Here is a 9,143-nt window from a genome sequence, read left to right as displayed (position 1 = left end):
ACTTTGTTTGTCACACTGGGATGGTTCTTTGCCAAAGGGCCAAAGGGAGATCTCTCTATGCCTAGATGGTGGCAGCAAGAGATGTTCCTTTTTGCGATGGTTCGCTCTCACAAAAGGTGGGAAATGAAGGGGAAGCTAATGTAACCAAACCTCTCTAGCATGGATCCATCAAGCAAGCAAGATTCAATGGCATGCAAGACTATGTTAGCATCCCTCTCAATGCAGAAACAGTGGTGCAATAAATCCCTTGATGCCCATCCCATTCCTCCACAATCTGCAAATACATCGATCATCACTGAATCCCCTGGCTCGGTGAAGGTGCATATTAACCACCTAGCATAGCAAAATACAATATTCATATCTCTCACATGCTACATATCAATATCATGATAATGATGTTAAGGTTATAGAAACACTATAGTGGAATCCGCTCATCTATGTATGTTCTCAGATCTCTCAGAACCTCTGCGGACATAAGATCTAGGTTGAATCATGTGAGGTGTCATTCAATGATTACTCTCTCAAAACACTACTTTGAGCTAGAAATAATTGTTTGTCTATCTCTTCTTGATTTATATCTGGGACTAGGTATCCTTCTTTCCAAAGAGAGCCAAGAGAAAACTTCTCACCTGGAACACATATCCATTAACAAAATTCCACAACACATATTAATAGGCAAGAAAGTAATAATGGGAGTTTCAATGTTACCTATTCCCCATCCTCACGCACATATCCTCGGTCCACCATCAACATATATGTCTGATGCAAATCAAATCCTAGCTTCTTGGAATGGTAACATATAAAAGGGAATTGGTCTGCCAAGCTACATGTAATGTACCATCCCTCATCGCAGCAGTGTAGTTATCCGTGAACTTGGAAACCTATAGGGAAACAATCCTCTTAATGATGAATCTACATAAATAGAGTAGTGATTGAAGACATTCCATGTAAACATTATTCTTACCTAAAAGGAGAGATCATGATTAAAGACATTCCATTCTGAAACGTCATTTGAAGCCAATAGCTCGACCTGCAAACTTGTGGGGAAGTCATCCCATACTAAGTTCACTACCTCTCAACTAGGTGAGCCATTGTATGATAGGTCCTTTCCATCCACCTTGTCCAAGAAGTCATATATCCTGAAAGAAACATTCATTTGATAACCTACATGTATTATGATCAAGCCAATAATTGGTGTGCAAACATGCAATCCTTACATGTCATAATGTTTGTATGCTAGTATAGACAAATCTCTTGCAAGCACATATATGTATGTACGAAATTGCACACCTGCTTCAAGACACAAAATCAAATCATGAATGTCATAAAGTAACAAGCCTTAATAATACTTTATAAATCAATTATTCATACTTGTTGACCTTGTAATCTTTCCAGTTTTACTTTGCAAAGTCTAGGTTTTTTTTTTGTGCAACTCTCTCTACAAGAGAAGATGAAGCTACATACAAGTAAAAATACTCAATAACTAATTGTAAGAGACCACAAAATGGAAACTTAAATCATAAAGTTTTCTACATGCTTTTTTCTTCATTGCAGATCCCTCCTCATGAAGTTGGTGCTCGTTCTCCCCTATTATAGCCTCCTCATTAATCTGCTCATGATCTACATCTTCTTGTTCATTTTCTTGGTGGGTTGTCATATTTTCAATGAAGCCTACAAAAGTTCAAATATGAAGAACATTAAGAGATGCAAATAATGGGTGGAAAAGAAATGGAGGTCTATGGATATGACACTCACTTGCATGCATGTCATCTTCCGTTGGATGCCGTTTTCCTATTGGGTAATCCACCCACCAAGGACAAACATTGAGTTCCCATATCGAGAAAGACCAAAGTCCTTATATCTAGGTGAGTACATGCTCTCATCATCACTGTGAAGATTAGCCCAAGCTCTCACAATCTAGGGCATCACATGGAAGATTTTGTCCCTGCACAACACCCTCATCCACCTACCATGGGTAGGAATGTGATCACGAGTCACACAATGTATTCTTTTTTATCAAAAACATATTTCTTTATATATGAGAAATATCTATAAACCAATCATAGTTTCGATTTGTCTAGTTCAAGTTGCTTGTCTAGTCCACAAACACTCCTCATGTCCTTCCACAAACATATTTCTTTATATATGATGAGAAATATCTATAAACCAGTCATAGTGTCGATTTGTCTAGTTCAAGTTGCTTGTCTGGTCCACAAACACTCCTCATGTCCTTCCATAGATCAGGGAAGGCATCACACATATGTAATCATTTTTTCTCCTTGTAAAAGGTCTCAAATGTAGCAGGCAATGGAAGATCATGTTGCACACATAAATCTTCCACAAGTGTCTTTCCTACATCAAGCATAAATCCCCAATATGTCTCTTTCTTCATGTACAAGCAGAACCTGTTAGCATTACTAAGTTGAAGAGCAAGATCCTTCGTTCCATACATCTCCTTAGCCACTTCCTTGCCTACTTCCTTGCCATTTTTCTTCTGGTAATCTTTCTTAGTGGGGTGATCAAGAGATGGAGGACCTCTTTTCGCCGATCAAGAGATCAAGAGATGGATCTTTTTAATATAAAAGCACATATAATTAGGTATACTAAACTAGAACAACACACATTCTTACCTCTCTGGGGAGATACTTGAAGTTCATAATATGTGTAGCTTGTCCTTGGAAATAAGAGCATCACTCTTTTTCCAATCGTAAGAAAAGAGCAACTTGAAGAAACCAATTCCATTTTCTGGATTGGAGATTGGGGCCATCTTTTGTAAGCACGATCCCTATATTGAATCTCTACTTCATCCCAAGCTTTGCTGTAGGATTTTGTGTACTATTCTAGTGTTATTCGCTCTATCCAAATGAGTGGTGGCTTTTTGCATAGCAGTTATAAATTCTTCTTGTATGCACAATCATAATGAACCAAGAGAGCACTTAAGTATACATAATAATGTCCCATTGATCAATAGCAATAGACACCATATACCTTCCAAACGAGTTGTGCACAAGAATTGACACTGGAGCATTATACCATGGGTTGCTGCTTAACTTCTTCTCTAAGGCCATTTCAACCTCCACCCATCTCTTTTCCTCATCTGTCAAGAGGTTAAGTAGAGATGTCTTATTGGCAATTCCAAACTTTTGGAATAAGAACACCTCATGAGAGAATGTATGCTTAATGTGAGCTTGATGAGCCTAACAAGAAAATGCACAAATAGAAATAATTGTCATCCCCCCATACTAAGAATGTTTTCCCTCTAGGGTCTCTCCGCTCATCATTGAGCTCCAAATCAAACATGTCTAAAAGGTGAGTCCAAGTAGGACTCCATTACTGATGATCTTCCAAGGTGACATGAAAAAGTCAAGATTACCTGGCCTTTGAAAAGAAACCAAGAAAGGGGAAGAAGAGACTACATAGCCCTTTGATTCAAAGCTTGACTTTAGGAGCTCTACTTACTTAAAGTTGTACAAATAGCTTCATTGGGCACAAGCCTACAAAGTGGTATAAGAGGAGGCTCTGTGGTACATTGCCTACTATGAAACTGTGTAAATGTGTCCTACAACAATCCCAACTAGATCTCCTTGCCAAGAATCGGATGATGGCTCTCATTTTAAACTTCTTGGCCCTCACCTCGTGTTCCTCTTTGAGCAATATCACAGTTGATTGGATGGGCTATCTCAATTTCATCAACTTGTGTCAAAGTAGGGTCAAGATTAGTTGATACTAAAGGCACCTCCTGTATTGATCCAACTCTAGATGTACACTCCTCATTGATACCAATATGTCTAGAATGGAGTCTATAATCCCTTGTAGAGCTGATACACAAAAACAAGAGTAAATTAATGTCTTCATGATTGAATAAGATTTAAATGAGATAATGTACCTTTTGATTCTGTGTTCTTTTTCGGTCCCATACTCCTTTTGATCTCGTTGCCTTTCAACTTAATGTAGAAGTGTGTGTGCCTAAGAATAGAGGACATAAAAACTAGAGTGTCGTAACCAACAGAAAAGAGGTGGTTCACACAAAACACACTACCTCATGCATAAGACATACAATCACATAATAAGTTGACCAAGTACACACACAACATGCCTTAGCAACCGTTCACACATGTACTTAGATCAAGTACATAATATCGACCATAACAACCATAGACGTAATACTTCTAACAGTGTATATATACATATATGTATGTGTATGAAATCTTCAAACCTAAGATTTGGTGCATCATTTATTGAACATTAAAATTGCCACTTGCAACTATCAAGTATATTATGGTTTGCCTCCCTCAAACACTAAAATTGTGTTTGCCACTTGCAACTATCAAGTATATTATGGTTTGCCTCCCTCAAACACTATGACTAGGTTAATGGTGCATATTGGTGATCATCGCCTTCGGGTACAACCTGGCACTTCTAAGAGAAGAATAGACAAAACTAGACAACTAGTTGTGCAAATGCTCTTTTAGTTGACAAGAATGCAGGACCAAGAAAGGTGCAGATGAATGTCACAGAGGAGCTCTTGACAACATCTTTGTTGAGGGATGAGAGGGAAGATGAGATAGAGACTATTCCACTTGGAGATGCCGAACTTTCAAATTTCCTTGAAGAGCTATCCCCCTTCGTTGAGAATCAAAGGTGAGACTTAAATAATAATTCACTCAAGCTTTTTGTTCTAGCCAGATCTTTTATTGTTCCATGAAAATATATTTGTTTCCATCCTCAAGTTCAAGAGAATAGTTGCAAAAGAGAAGAAATTAAAGATGCCAATGGGAGAAGGCTATGGTAGCCTATTGGCACTAAAGAAGAGGTCAAGGTATCCTTTTTTCCATGAAGCCGATTCCCAGGACAAGGGTTTCTAGAAAAAAGATGTTTTGTATTCAAGATGACCTGCCTCTGGTGTAGATCTTGTAAATACGATGAGAAGAGATGGAAATGGTGACCTCAACATGTCATGGATTCAATTTGACCATAGTCATAGAGTACTAGAATGGGTCACTATGGCATGCCATGTGTATGATCCAAGGTAAGATTACTTATCACTATGTTAAATAAATAGTCTGTGTTAAAAAATAATATATTTGGATGGATCTGACTAGGTGTGTGTATGTTTTTAAAGTGCTCAAGAGCTGATGAGGAGGAAGATGAGACAAGCCAAATATTGTTTTGGGATATGCTTAATAAGACCATGAAGCAGTGTGGCTACAATAGTGCAAATTTCTATGGCTTCATGGCAGATGAGGCACAGACAAATTGAAGAGCAGTGAGAGTAGTATATAATGGAGACCCTAAAAGGATTATGGATGGTAGAGAAAGGTCATGTCTGTTCCATTGGGAACAAAGTCTACACCAACATACCAAGAAGTACATAAAGAAGGGTTTACATGAAGAAAATATATCCATGTGTGAAAAATGGAAAACTTGCATAACCAAAGATGAGGCCCTTGCCCAAATGCAAGTGATAAGGAAATGGTGGAGAGAAGGAGCAGCTCAAGACAAAAAGAGCATTTCGGCACTGGATAGTTGGCTATGTTGGTGGGGTGTGAGGATACCCACTGGGGGGAATCTCATGTCTATGGTAAATCCTTCATGATTTTCATTGGATAGAATCTTCTTGATTTTTATTGGATATAAATTCATTTTTTTACTTACATGTATTTTCTTAATTACTATTTTGTTCAAGTGCAAAAAAGCCTACAGGAAGAGGCACACACTCCAAGAACAAATCTGGACGAGAGTATGCATGGAATCTGGTTAGCTGGAGAGGGAAACAAGCAAAAGATCCCCTTATATGATGCATCTGTATAGCTGATATGGCAAATGCTTTATTGCAAAGTGCAAAACAATATGCTTATATTTATGAATAGCAAGCATGAGGCCTTGATAACTAGAGCAACTTCTAAGAGTACACCAACCCCACCACAGGTGAGTGCCATATTGTTCACAATGCAGTTGCAGAGGCAGTCCAATGTATGAAGATATACCAAAGATTCATGGAGATAGAGAGACAGTTCAAAGAAAGAGACGATCATCTAACAATGTTGGGATAGAGAAGAATAGCTCGCATCGACCTGCTTATGTGATGGAGAATAGGGATAGAAAGCAAAGGGGTCGGCCAAGGAAGATCACCTTTGACTTTGGAGCTACAGGGGGACTGTAGACCCATGGAACAGTTCCATAGCAACAATCAAATAGAGATGTCTCATTGGGCATAGTTGAAAAATCTGTGCACAAAACTTTTTGGGCTATACGCAAGACTCCAATGAACTCTAAATTAAAATGTTTGGGTTGGGTGGAAGGTAAGGTAAAGTGTAATTATTACATCCAAAGTTCAACAAAAGTTGTAGTGGCTCCTTGGTTTCTACTCTGAGAGAAGACATCCAAGTCTAGGATTGCGGAAAGCTCAGATGATGTACTTTTGCAATGATGATGTCACACACACTTGGCATCCTGATTGGAACATCATGCATGTTCCTGAGCTTCCAAGCATTTGGAAGCATTTGGATTGTAGAGAAGGGCACAAGCATCACCAAAGAGGAGATAAAAGTGCTTATGCAAGCAGGGTTTAGGCTACAAACACAAGAACAAAATAAACAGTCTGAAAATTTAAGTATACAAGCAGAAGTTGAGGGCACCTCCACAGCACAACCAAGAGAGGCATGTCCAACTATGCATGCAGAATTTGAGGATGCATGTACAAGTATGCAAGAAGAACCAAGAGATGCCTCCATAGGGAAACGAAGGTCTAGATGGAGATATACAATATCTAGGGATGTAAGTAAGAGGATTGCCAAAGCTCGGTTAGAACCATTTGTCTTAAAGGGAGAGACAGCTATAGTGCCATTAAAGAAGAGCATCTTTTATGTAATATCAACAAGATCTATCATGGATGGTTTGCAATATGATGTGTATGTCAAAGACCACCCTTCTTGCACATGTCCTGATTTTCAAAAGAGAGGAACAGGGAATAAGTCATATCTAGCCTGCAAGCACATCTATTTTATATTCCTAGTTGTCTTGGGCCTTGATGAGAATCAACATATGTTTGTGCATCAAGGAAACAGATCTTGTAAGAGTTCTAAGCTCAAGAAGGAACCATCCTTGAGGGCGGGATACAAAGATGGGGATGCTTTAAAAGACTACTTTTTGGAAACAAAATTGTCTACATTTTGATGATTGTCATGTACATATGTGAAAGAAGTGCTAGCTACTATTTTTTATAAAGCAACTCCAAGGGAGTTAGGTTCCCTTATAGATTATCATTTTTTCATACTTAAGCAAAGACATGATGATGTTAGATACTCCTTTTGATAAGTTAAATGCAAAAGGGACTTAATCTATGTCTCAACTCGATAGCCATTTTCTAATATAAAAGGTTTCTCTTTTTGATAATTGTTGTTGTATTTGTTGCAAACATGATATATTAGCTTCCATTTATCTCATAATAATAGATTCTTTCTTGAGTGCAATAAAAGCTCGCAAAATTGTCAAAAAAGCTCGCAGTCCAAAGCTCACAAAAAATATTCCCCACTAGTGAGTAGCTGAGCATTCAACTCCACCTCCATTCATTAATTTGTGCATATCTGTGGAGTTAACAGTTTCCTTTCTTAGTTTAGCAGGCATGGGCTATGGTAGTAAGCAAGATGGTCCACTTCTGTGCACCAACTACAGACTCCCATGCTATATCCTCTCCTCTTCCATCAAGAAGTCCTTAGCACAACGCACACGATGCTTCTTCTCTTCAACTTGTTTACAGCTAAGCACTATAGGCCATGAGCGCATTAATGGTTTCCATTTCCATTTGCAGCTATAGTAGCAACAACATCAGTATGGTAGCAAACAGCAAAAACAGCAACATCAATATGAAAGTACAAGGCCTTGTTGAAACCTTTGAAATCTCATCAACAAATTATTCAAGTCTTTGTGTACTGTATCAAACAATTTGATCTCAATGAATGGAAAATAACATTGTTTATTGTACTTAATCATAAATGTGAACATCGAGGATAAACTACAATTCCCCATAGACGAGAAGAGTCTATTACTTGGGGAGCTGAAAAATTTATCTATCTAGCATAGAAAATAAAGGTTAGTACATTTGCAAGATGCCAACACTAAGGGAAAGTGCTATGGGCATTCTTGTCCTTGAGGATGTGGTGATGTATGTGCTCAAGATTTGTAGAGGAGAGCACGACAATACGATCGTCTCGACCTTCCCCAAATCCACATGAACCTTCCGTGGCCTTGTCTTCAAGCACCCCACCCAATGCTCTCCCCATTGCCAGCAGTATGGGAAAGTGCTATGAGCGTCCTTGTCCTTGAGGATGTGGTGATGTATGTGCTGAAGATTCTTAAACGAGAGCACAACATTACCATTTTCATAAAAACTTTAGTGGCCATTATGCATGTAACACAAAGTCGTTATGTTTTGGTTCCTTAAAACCTGCTTTGATTTGTTATTGAGGTATGTGAAAATTTGTGAGTAAATGGCAATGCTAGATTGTAAGGGTGCTAGAATGGTTGAGAAAATTAACCTTAGGAAATACAAAATGTGAAAAGATAAATGCAAATGCAAATAATGTAAGCATCACATGGGAGATGGAGATAAGAAAATCAAAGTTTAAAGATTTTAAGACTCAATTGAGAGAATCAAGGGAGAAGAACTTGAATCTAGATGTCATTTGATAGCTATAAAAATGATGTACTCTTCTACTCATTGTGTGAGATAAATTAGCAATAAAACTACCTCGATTAGTGGACCTAACTTGTGTTTAATCTTGCCTTTAGTGATTAGATATAATCTTAGAAACCTCGTTACCTCTAATCTTCCCTATCCTCCAAAATCATGTACCTAGCATAGGACACTTTTTGGATTCATCAAATTTATCAAGCAAAATTCATATTGTACCCATTCCACTGTCCAATGAGACGTGTGCAGGCAGTGCATATCTTGATTTAGACACAAACAGAACAATTTTGGTGCACCAAGCATTAAGTTTTTTTGGAGATAGTCTTATATCAAGATTCCAATATAGAGCCTCATATTTTTGCAATAGCACCGATTCCAATTGATCCACAAAGTTTCACATGTATCATCCTCAATCATTGGGTGCATGTGTCATGCTAGGCTACCAATAAGG

Source organism: Cibotium barometz, chromosome 12 (assembly GCF_041138505.1).
Source record: "Cibotium barometz isolate CiBa-2024 chromosome 12, ASM4113850v1, whole genome shotgun sequence".
NCBI lineage: Eukaryota > Viridiplantae > Streptophyta > Polypodiopsida > Cyatheales > Cibotiaceae > Cibotium > Cibotium barometz.
This window is presented reverse-complemented; position numbering follows the sequence as displayed.